General features: G+C 41.7%; 1 protein-coding gene across 1 annotated transcript in view; it reads right to left on the bottom strand.

Annotated features, from left to right (window-relative positions):
- Positions 1 to 12,552, bottom strand: part of LOC124175102 (sodium-dependent neutral amino acid transporter B(0)AT3) — a 554,844-nt gene that overhangs the window by 242,733 nt on the left and 299,559 nt on the right. The window lies entirely within an intron of this gene.

The following is a 12,552-nucleotide window of genomic DNA, read 5'->3' as shown; positions in this document are numbered from 1 at the left end:
CGGACGAACTACCGCGCTCAAAACTGCTCGATTGGTTAAACAAGATACTCGGTAAAACAAACATAGTCACCACGATATGCTACGGTACCATTCGACGACCACCGGATGAACAACACCCGCAAATAATTGAGGAATTTCATGCGAGTCTTGTCGGAGGCCATCGAGGGGTAACCAAGACCTATCGTAAAATCCGTGAACGTTTTTATTGGCCCTCGCTGAGAAACGAAGTGCAAAATTATATTCGTCGCTGCAAAGGCTGTCAGGAACGTAAATTGGTTCGAGCGAAGACGCGCGAGCCGATGCTCATTACTCATACGCCGGCCGACGTTTTTGATAAGGTGTCACTCGATACGGTGGGTCCGTTGCCGACAACACCACATGGCAATAAACACATACTAACCATGCAAGACCACCTATCGAAATATTGTTTAGCAGAACCGATACCCGATTTAAAAGCGACTACGATCGCCGAAGCTATGGCGAGGCGATTAATTGCGCAATTCGGAGCTCCCCGCGCGATCCTTACTGATCGCGGAGCAGCCTTTACCGGAAATTTACTACGCGAAATATCCAAAATCTTTCACATGAATCATATAACGACTTCCGGCTATCGACCACAGACGAACGGAGCGCTCGAACGAAGTCACATACTGTTAGCGGAATACATAAAGCAGTATGCAGGTACGTACGACGATTGGGACCGTTTGTTGCCTTACGCGGAATTACCATATAACACTAGCGTGCACGAGGCGACGAATTTCACCCCTTACGAAATCGTGTACGGGAGGCTGCCTCGGCTACCGAGTCAGTTTCCCGTGGACGAAAAACTATCCACGTATAATTCGTATATTATCGAGCTAATAAAACGCCTCTCCGAAATACGCGAAATAGCCGGTGAAAATCAAAATCGCGCGAAGGAAACGACCAAAAAATACTACGACAAGAAAGTCCGTCCTTTCCCAGGTAAATTGAGCGACCTTGCCTATATCCTTAAGGAACCTCGTAAGGGTAAGTTCGACTCCCAATATTATGGCCCATATAAAATTGTCCAAATAACTGACCATAGTAATATAATACTGGAGGCAGAAAATGGAAAAAGGATAAGGAAGCATGCCGACAAGGTAAAACTGGCAGTGGTATAAGCCGCTAGCCAGATTGCTGAAATTGTACCATAAAAAAATATATCGGAATGTACAGCGGAGCTACGCAGTAATTGCCGTAAGCGAAGCAAACATGTGTATGAGGGTGCGCAAGTATGAGTGTGAGAGAACAAGAGTGTGGGAGTGAGAAAGCGAGACGCGTGAACAACCAGTGTAGGAGTACGAGCCACCGTCCACCAATTCAACGATGTTCTGCGTGTGGGTGCTTCTAGCTTCGACGGCCCTGGCCGCCGAAGAGCTTCGCAGCAACAACACGTATCACATAACACCCATGGAAGATCGGCCACCGGTACAAGTACCAGCGCCAGTACGAGAGCTACCACCGGCAAGAGCAACAGCGCCCGAACCAGCACCGGCTGAGGCGGCGGTTTCGACCGTTTCGCCGAAGCTGGTGGTGACAGCGCTACCTCCGAGGGCGAAGGCGACGACGGCAGCGATGACCAAGGCGGTGGAAAAGCTGAGGAGCGGCACCTGTCCAACCTGCGGAAAGAGCGGAGACAACGAGCATTGGGAGGAATGCTATCTGAAGCGTTTCCTCTCCCAACGGAGATCGGCAAACTCGACCTGCACACTCTGCGGCGAGAGTGTCGGAAACAGGCCGGGCTTACACGCGGGCCACTGCGTGGAAGCTTTCGGTCGCCTCCTTGTCGAGAAGAAAGCCTCCGCCGCACAAGCAGCTCCGAAGGCCACCCAAGAGGAAAGACCAGCGCCAAGGACCAACGCGCCAGTGCAGGCGACGACGTCACGGCGCCATACCCCCGCAACCAAGGAAAAGGCAATACAAACCGGGCGGGACACCAAGGAAAAGGGAATCCAAACCGACCACCTGGTCATCTTGGGGGGAGAAGAGGCTCCCTTCTTGATAGACTACAGGAGGTTGACCAGGGCGATGGTTCCCGCCGTCCGTACGCGGATCCTGGGTCGCTGGATCGCCCTGGAAAGGGAGATAGAGCAACTCCTGGGACCCGCAGAGGAAGAAGAACCGGCAGAGGGTAATCTCATCCAGTGGGAGGAACCACAAGGCGAGATTCCACCTGCAACGCCAGGATCTCCGGCGAACCTCGCGGACGTCCTGGAGGACGAACCGGAGGTCGTCGAGGACCTCATCCAGTGGGAGACTCCACCCGCAACCCTCCAGGCCGAGCCAGCACAGACGGAAGGAGACAAGGACACCAAGGCCGTCTGAGGACGCCCGAGGACGCCCGAGGACGCCGAGGACCAAGCTCACGAGGGCAACGCAGCTGGCGAGACGCAAGGACGACCGAGCGACGAGCCAGCAGTGTGGTGACGAGTGAGTGACAAAACCAAAAAGTGTTGTGTGTGTGTGTGTGCGGGTCATGAAAGAGCGTATGTGCAACACACAAGCAATGTAAATACCGAATGTATGAAATATGCGGTTAGCGGTGAGCCAACCCTCCAGTGTCCGTGTCACCGTCGGCCCGGCGCACCGAGTCGATGAGGGCATCGCACCTAAGGGGGGAGGGATGTCACGAGCGCCGCACATTTACCCAAAACTGTAATATATCACCGATCATAACAATTATCATTTTTCATTATTATTATCTTTAGAGACAGGGAAGCATAGTTTTAGTTAGTCCATATAAAATATTTTATTATAATCAGTTCGTGGTATAGCCAAGCGCAACGGCGTAGTTGGACAGCCAGCAACGTCAGCGTCTTCGCGCCCGCCAGAACCCGGGTGTAATCAACACCGGGATGAGGCGAGCACGAAATCACGCGCTTCGAGGATGACCGTTGCGAGGCGAGCCTTTGTTCGAAATTGCAAAGTCAGCGAAAAACTCGCTCGCCGCCCGACGTTCCAAGGGGTGTCGGACGAGCGAGCGAAGACAGTCCCGTTAGAGACAGGATCAAACCAACATCAACGGAATCAGGCTCCTTCAGAGCTGTCGAGTATAGAGTTATAAGTCTTGGGTCTCCGACGATTAGAGAGAGCATTTCTTTAAATCTACACGCGGTCGTCCAAGCATCTCGCGTCGCGGCATCAGTCTGTGAAGTTAGAATTAAGCGCAATACGCAAAGCCACGAACTTAATCCAGCCGAGTAGCACGTAAGTGAGTGAGTGAAGGTGTAAACTTCGGCACCTTCGAGGCCGAAGCAGAATCCGCGAGAGAGAGTGCGAAAGAGCGAGAACGTGAGTAGCATAAGAACGTACTGTAAGCTTCCTTGTCTATAACCTTGCTGCTTCTAGTTGTTTCATTAAACATTTCTACTTGCTTCCATTCAAAATATTGGTACAATATAATTGAAATCCTCCAAACCATTTTCCACGGAACGCCCTGTAGAGGACGTTCACCTCCGAATCCACCAAAAATTGAATATAAACCTCTGAGAGATCAAGAGGGTTGAAGTCGTCGTGTGCGAGACCGCTCCGCACGTGACATACGAATAATTGATGGATATTATTCTATGGCTTATTTGGTTCTTCGCACTCACAATTTTATTTTCCTCTATCTTTTGTGATACTTCCGACCATCCACCATCTTCAGCGCCTTGTCTGCTGCTTGAAACTCTTCCTATCTCCATTGTCATCGTAAATCCTGTCTGTCCTTTCGACTGTTTGGTGATATATTTAGATTTACTATTATTTGATTGTTACTATTCATACTTATTACTCACTATCTGAATTTTATTTTGGTTCTGCAAGACATCAAAGTGTCCACTGTCTCCGTCGCCGGTAAAGAGTAGCAAGAATTGTGTTTCATTTTGTGATTCGATCCGATGTTGATGAATTTGTTCTTCGCGATACACGATTAAACATATCTTAAAAATGTCCGCAGCTGCAGCTAATTCTGCTTCTCCCCCGTATATTCCATTTTTATTCATATGTGATTTGTAATCACCAGGTGACCTAATCACAGCACCGTTTGACTCATTACCTGTAATAAAACCCGCAAATGTAGACCAATTATCCACTATATTTGAAACGATACTCAGTCTCACCTCTGCGTGTCGATCTTGAGTGCCGTATATACAATACGCCAACGCGCGAAAAAGACAATTCCCGTCGGGAATCATCTTGATAATTTTCGTTCGCATGTTCATTTTTCGCGCGCCAGAAACAGATACCTATAAAGATATTCGTCAAAGACTGTCATAAACAGCCGATGACAGGTGTCAAAGGAAGTTTTGTTTGCTAGATGATTTTTGTTTTGTTTTCGGGATCTCACCCCACCGCTAACTTCATGCGTATACAATTGTTGTTATTATAATCTTTTTTATACTATTGTTATTATAGTCTTTTTTTACTATTGTTATTATAATATTTTTCTACCTGTTCATTTGTTTGAAACTTTTTTATTAGATAGAGAGACAAATCAACCCTCGCATGTACATCCTGCTTGTTAAATTTTTCGTTTTTCAGTCAAAGCCCGTTCGAAATTTTGCACGGATACAACGTGTTTTTACATTATGGTTTCAAGTTCAGAAATGAATGAATTTCTGAATTATGATCTTTCGTATTCGTTTGCTGAATGTTTGCATGTTTCATTCCATAATATTCATTGGAACAGTTTATTTTAAAGATTCGTTTTATTTCCATAATAATTATTTGTGATACTAAAGTAACGTCATAACGGAAAGCGAAAAGTATGGTATTCCACGCGATCGAATGTTTATATTTTATTTATTGACGCGCCATTACTTTTTATCATGTTTTGTACCATAGATTTTGCTGATTTTTCAATACGCCTTATCTATCAATCTCTAATATACTCTGCATATCTAACTCAATTTCTTTGATTTACTAATTTTCTTTCAATATCTATTGATGTATGTAACACTTTTAATTTTTCCTGGCATGGCTGGGAGGTTGAGATGGGATAGGATGGGTCGCTTCATCGCAGTAACCTCCACGTGGTGAGACCTAGGTAATTGATGACAATGTATTTACTCATAGGGATGCGCGATTCCAGATCGATTCACTCAAGAATCGATGTCTTGGGTCGAGAAAATAGATCTTCTGTATTGATACTTTACTAATCGATTTTTTCTAGAATCGATTCCAAGTCTGCAAGGATCGGATGAGGTTCTTAAATCTTCAATTAAATAAAGTTTTGAAAGATCATTTTGGCGTTCTGTATTTTATCGATGATATAGGTTTGAGAATACAAAAGAATCGACCAATTTTTAGCGCTGAATAAATCTAATATTACCACCCATAAAAAAATCTTCCCACCCAAAGTGCTGGGTTTGTGTAATATGTATATGAGAAATATCGCTGTGATAAACAAATATGACCCAAAGCAAACTATTGTTGAATATAAAAACTGTTGAATAAGTACTACATTTGTGTGACACGATTTTGAATCTCCAATTTAGCTACCGGTTTCCAGTTAAACTATAAAGTGAAAATAACGATCAATCTTCTGAAGATCAATCTTTTGTATCCAATTTTTCGGACGAAGCGATTTTTCCAAAATGAATTCGAATCGATTCTGAGAATCGATCGTTTGCTTTAGATCACCCATCCCTAGTATTTAGTCATGAATTAGCTAACTGCTGTTTCGGGTAATTTCTCTTGTAATATTTTTCACTTTACTGCAACGAGTTATGCAATAGATCTTTTGAAAACACGGATATTATTCAATGATTTCTGTAACTTATTATTATTTGCACAAGCAATAAATATTTGAAATAATATGTATACGTGCCAACCTCTCCTTGGATGAACGTATCCTAATCTTGTCAACCACGCGAAACTCATACGGACTTCCAGTTATATTCCTCGCATGTCAGAACTACCAAACGTTCAAGTGGCCTGGTCCCAACGGAGTGCAGAGTGGGGGGCCATAGCACGTGACGGGCATAGACTCAAGTCCCGCCCACTCTTTCCCTTGGCCCCCGGCTTAAGGTAGTAGTCCGGTGTGGCGACCGAAATTTAGACGTTTTTTCATGATTTTTTTTTACAAAGTAAATAAAATGCTATCGTTTTAAAATTTTTACATGTTTTTATTGGTGTTTTGAAGTATATAAAAAAATTTTTTTAAAGTTAATTTTACATCAATTTGTTTAAAATTTTTGACGTCAATATGGAGTCCTCAAAGAAAAGATGAGTTGGTTCGGGGAAACACACAGCCTTCCAAAGTCATCTGAAATAAAAAATTCAAAGAGATTATTATTCTGTAGACTTCATTCTAGGTCCCGAACCTAAAATATACATAAAAATAAAAAAACAGAAACAAAATGGCGGACTTGTGAAAAAAGTTCTCAAAATCTAATTTTTTTTCTTCATAAATTGTTTAAATAAAATAGTTTATAATTAAAAAATTAAATGTTTTAAAGGTTCGGCATCTAGATATGTGTGTCCAGAATAACGGGTTAAATTTTTAGCTAAATCGGTAGAATAGTTTTGAGTCAATGATTCCCCGAACTTTCGAAAACATGGTTTTGAGAAAAACGCTTTTAAAGTTTTGACAACAGATTTTTTTCAATAAAATTACACTTACATTAATCAGCTATGCCTGGTGCATAGAGCAGTCCTTCCGTTTCCTCAAAGTTGTCATTTTCAGCAGCTTTTAGAGCTCTACGTAAAGTTCTGGTTTCTTTGGAGTTGGCTTCTGCAGTTTTCTCTGCCCTCAAAATCCGTGCATCGTCAACATCGTCAGCGTAGTCTCCAGCTGTTTGTCCTAATGTAACGCCCATTGTCTCCATAATTTTGAGTACAGGTAGAAAACCCTCATTAAAGATGCAAGCGGCGGTATAGGTAGCAATTTCCAGAACGTTTTTCCCAGTAAAAGTATGCTTCGGAGCAAAATTCCATACACAGTGATTAAAACTTTCGTTGTTATTTTGCGTGTTCCCGCACAAGCATCTTTTCAATAAATCGTCGGACGCCAAAGTCTCGTACACAGGTTTTATCAGATTTGTAACTTGTTCGTCAAACGTTACTGGGTGCTCATAAGTGCTCTCTTGATTTTCCGCTTTGAGCTGTTGATACTTGCACCAAGAATCTGAGCAGTAAGAGTGCTGAGGGTTTTCGTCTGTTGATGTCATGTGGTAGAATGTAGCCCACACGGCTTTCTTCATTTCTTCGAGAGAATGACAGTTTCTGGTGATTGCCAAACCGTAGTACATAGACATTTTTAACATAATCTTGTTAGTTAATTGCAACGGTTTAGGTTGTGGTGGCTTAGCGCTGGTCGACGAGTCTCTCTTTATCCTACGCTTTTTCGGAGCACTTTCCTCGGTACTCTTCACTTTTACGGCCATCTTCGTGTTCTTAGCTGCATCCAATTGTTTTTTCACTTTTGCGTACTCGGTAAGAGTTTTTTTTACACCTTGAAGTGCTCGGTACATTCTTTTCTTCACATGCAATACGCATTCTTGCTTCTCAACTTCTGGGTCGCCACCGTAAGGTTTATCGTCTATCAAATTTTTATGGGTTTTACTGTCTCCATCTCCAATGTACCTCACATACTTAACATCATAACGCTGCAGAGAACGCTTGAACATTTCCGAAATCCCGTTGACCTCCATTTTACCACTACTGCCCTCGTGGTTTGCTGTGCATTCATCTTTGTGATCATCGTATAAACTCTCGGCTTCGATAGGATCTTTCGTTGCTAAATACTGGCATTATACGTAATTTTTTGGCATTATACGTAAATTTTTGGCATTATACGTATACCTGGGTATACCTGGGTTATACCGGGGGTATACCTGGGTATACGTATTGTATACCGGACAATAAAAGAGGTGACGGTCAGAGCAGCTGCTGCTGGCGTGTCACAGCTTTCATACACACTACGGCGCGCTCTCTTATTTTAGCTATAACTTTAAGAATAATTGAAATTTATGTCTGAAATTTTTACAGCATATTTTTAAGATGTTTTTCTTCCGAAAAATGTAAAAAAAAAAAAATCGATTTTTTGAACCCGTCACACCGGGTTACTACCTTAAGTTGTGCGGGAAGCCAAAGTTCACTCGCGAGCTCGGTAGGCAACGTCCTTAAACGAACTTACCTAAGTGAAGTTCAATCATAATTGTATGAGTGCCTTTTCCGAAGAGATCAGTCCCTCCCTCCTCTTTTATCTTGGAAAGATACCCGATTCGCAGTTACGGCAACACTGAAGAATGAAGATAGGCGCGCGTTTGTCGCGCAGGAAGATGATCGTAGTAGGAAATCTTTTGTTTCCTAGCTTTAAACTTTGTGATGACACTGGGGCAAGTGGGGGTACTACAACTGTGATCTCCTCGGAAGAGGCGCTCATAAAATCATGATTGAACTTTACTTATGTAAGTTCGTTTAACCAATAAATATAAAAGGTAACAGAGTCTATTGTGCTGTTCTTTATTGTGTAACGTGGCATTTTTGATGCCTGTTACATACGCCTCCGTGAACCCTAGGCGGAACCAAAGGTAGGGGTTTCTCGATATCGAGTAGCAAAGTATTGAAAAAAGAGCGCCAGAACTGGAGTCTCGCATCTGATATTCTGAGAAGGGACACTGTAGCGAGTAGCGAATAAGATATTTCATGCTCCTTGTTTTGATTTGCGATTTTTAACGGCATTAGATGGGAAGTCAGCATCGAATTCGAGGAAATTGCGGAATGGCCAAATAGCGACAATCTCGACGGAAGGATGGAGATGCTGCGGAGGGGGAGCCAAAAAATATTTCTTCATCGCGGGAATCCAAGGCGGACGCGATTCCCGCTGTTGGTTGGAGCGCCGCAGCCTCCCCCGCTCACCCTGTTAACATAGAGCTACGTGGAGGACGAAATTGCGATCTAGCGTTAAGCATCGATTTGCGCAAACAACGAGATTGATGACAGATCAATTGTTGCGTATTCTTGCGGGTATAACGTCACATAGAAAGTAGCGTACCGAGATCATTGTAGACAGGTCGTTGATTTTGGAACTCTAGTTTTGGCGATCGTGCAAGATGGTCGCGGAATCATAAAGTTTCGATAGCGAGTTCGCTTTTTGGAGTCTTGAAAATGGCATCACCGAATATCACGAAGGGGGTAGAGAATTTGTTGCGTGGATGTGGAACGGTAAGCGCTGCTGATAATCTTGCGATCGAATTTCGAGAGGAATTGAATCGAAACTTGCCGGATAACGGATAGCCATTTTGGATTTGCGTTGTTGGAAAGGACTCGAAATTCGTTTGCCGATTCTTTTTCTTGGTGACTGCGACTGCTGGTGAATTGCGTATTTTTCGTATGAAATTTACGTACAGCCCTAATTTCGCTGTACAGAGTCGAGTCGCAGTATCGTGTTTTTGACTGTCACCTCTCATATAGGTTGGGATTTGCCGAAAATGGAATGTTCGAATTGGCAAATAGCGTCTTTGAGGACTTTGAGAAAGTTTCAACTTTGGATGCATTGTGATTACGTTTAGTTGAGATTGCGTTTGTGATCTTTTATTAAGTAATGATTAAGGATGGCGTTTTCGTTGTGTCTGTTTAGGTAGAGATTGCGATCCAAAGTTTGTGTTATTAAGTTTCGGTCGCATCTGAATTACAATTGAGGAATTTGTTTCGTTGAGTTTTGCGTAATATTGAGCTCTGTAGATTTTGTTTAGTTGATCTAATTGTAAGTTAAGATTAGGATTACTTTAAGGTACTTTGAATTGGGTTATCGAGCAATTAATTATAGTTACGTTAAGTTTCAGTTACGATTTAGTTTATGTTGTGTCGAGTTGCGTATCGTTTAAATGTTATTTAAGTTGAGTTGAGTACAATTGAAATTGTATTGAATATAATTGCGGTTTCGTGATGTCGAGGCGAGTGTAGGATAATATTTGGGACAGCTTAGGTTGGGTTGCGTTTAGGTTGTGTATAGAATCAGGTGATTTTGAGATTGAGCTAGTTGAAATATTTTGCAACTAGAAAGAAAAAAAATCACCGTCGGTGCTCTTCCATCCGTACGCCGCATGCGTGCCTTGATAATTGAAAATTCGTCTTAGTGCCAATAGGAGAGCACCGAAGTATATTTTCTGCTTTCTAGTTGCACAATATTTCAACTTAATCAATTTCAAAAACCCGTATTAAATAAAACTAAAGGAGAGTGTTATTTTATTTGTTTTTTCTACTTTCATTTGTAAGTGGGAAAAAGAGAGTAATAGCGTTGTCTTATCTCTTTGTTACCGTGTACACAGGTGTACCTACAAGTAGTTTGCCATAAATCAAAGAAATCATTTATGGACAAAACGTTATAGTTATCGCAAATCTACTAATACTCATTTGATCGTACGTACACGTAGATTCAAGGGATGAAACTTGATCGTAAACAAATAATATTGCTCTAAATTTCTACACACATCCAGCATCGCTAGCTGTAAGTCTATTACTATACACATCTCTTACGATTTCTTCCTCCTTTCGCCTTTTCCTCTTTCTGATACTTTCTTTCATTCTCTCTCTACATTCTTGCCTCCTTTACTACTAATTTCCACTTACTTTGCAAGTGTTTCTAATATTATAGTTGCCATATTGGATCCGCCATTTTGAAACATTCGAAATCTGAAGACAGATTTATAATATGTGCCCGAAAAACTTCTGAGTATCAAATTTCAGGCCGTTTCGTCATCTTTATAGACAGTTTTGTTCAAGTTTTATCACATAGCAAAATACACTTCATCGTGGTAACCTCAAAAAAAAAAAGAAAGTCAAGTTATTGCAACTTTTTGTAGTTGCAATTTATCTAATTTGATAGCTGACACTTTTATCTATAACCTTCCAAAGGTGAGTGTATGGAACTCTGTGGAAGTTTTTACTTTTCGAACAAAGAAATTGAATTTTCATCTGGTATCGCAGAGCGTATACAAGCAATAGGACTGTATGAAGAAAAGAACAAGTATTTTTGAGGTCCTTGTAGCCAACCCAGCGGTAAGAAAATCTACAACCAAAAAGTTTTTTCCACTTTTGGCAAGAGTTCTGGGATCCGGCCCCACTGTGGGTGGTAAGAACACGTATTGCGAATTTCGTTCTAATAAGTTTTAAGTTTGTAGCGTTGTATATTCCACCAAATCCAGGTGGGAAATCATCGTCAGCTGGCTTTCCAAAGGACTGACGAGGTTGATTTCACCGAATTCACTTTACTTTCTACACTGGTCACTTACAATGCCACCAACCGAGCTTATTCTCACCACTCCCTCAAAGCCAACATTTCCGTATTTTAGGACATCCCTACATTTCAGACTGATGCCATCCATCATCGGCACTACCTCAAAGGCTGTATGTCCAGAAAATTCTGCTTTTCTACGAATCCAACATCTTACATCAACTGATTTATAGATAATACCACTTCCTACACCATAATTGCCTACCAAATAAGACTCGACAGAAATTTTATGGGAAAAGTGGAGGAAAAAACAACTGAAAAAATACAGCTATGTTAGGTAAAAAACATCTATCTAAAGTATTCGATTATTATTTTGAAACGTGATATTTCCACCCACTTCCTAAACCACCATCCAATAAAAGTGTAGCTGTTTTGCGGTGAACATTGGAAATTAAGCAGACCCGATCGATTGACGCTGATGAAATGGAACAAAGATTGATCAATAAAGGTGGCACCACCTATGGTAATCCCACCACTGAGATCTCTACTTATCCGAAAGAAAAAAGTCTCATCATCGAACTCAGCCGACAGCAAAAAACTGATGATAAGTCTTCTCATCAGTAAAAACTGACGGTAAATATAAACAATGGGACTCCCTATGGATAGAAATTCTACTTGTCAGAAAGCAAAAATCTCGCAATCGAACATCTTATCGGTCAAAATCGACCGTCAACAGGGGTGATTTCTCACCCCTCGTCGGTAACCTACCAACTGTCGGTAAAGTTGGTATCGTAACCGGTTCGACCGGTGTGCTGCCATATTGATTTAGAACTGTCGTATCTCGCCTACTGGTGTTCTACTTGCCACGAGTGCTGATTCACTCTGCAAGTTGTGACTTTCACAATTTTTCGAATTTCTTTACAGAAAAGGTCCTGAAAGGTTCTTGAAAGATGAGGCTATTCGAAAATACGAAAAAAAAATTGATTTTCTCAGGAGTTATGAGTGCATATATCCTTTTGTTACTCACAGGGATTCTTGAAGCAATGGTCTTTATGTGAATTTCCAATTAGAAGTATATTTTGGGTGGCAAAGGTTAGCGTGTCTTAAGATTTTCGTAAGAAAAGAAAGAAAAAATCCTTCAATTACTGAACACGAGATTCATATATCAATATCGAAGCTCCGTGAATTCCAGCAACTGCATTATTTGATATAATTCAAATTCAATATGACTTCAACGTACGTGGACTGATGGTAAGTGACTTGAAACAATTTCTAAAGTTTTAGTATCAAAATTGAAAATAGTCATGTTACATTTCTCATAAGTACAACTGTAAATGGTAGTTTCACTGCAATTTGATATACCTATGTTT

Source organism: Neodiprion fabricii, chromosome 2 (assembly GCF_021155785.1).
Source record: "Neodiprion fabricii isolate iyNeoFabr1 chromosome 2, iyNeoFabr1.1, whole genome shotgun sequence".
NCBI lineage: Eukaryota > Metazoa > Arthropoda > Insecta > Hymenoptera > Diprionidae > Neodiprion > Neodiprion fabricii.
Note: the sequence above shows the minus strand (reverse complement) of the source record. Positions and strands in the feature narration are given on the sequence as shown.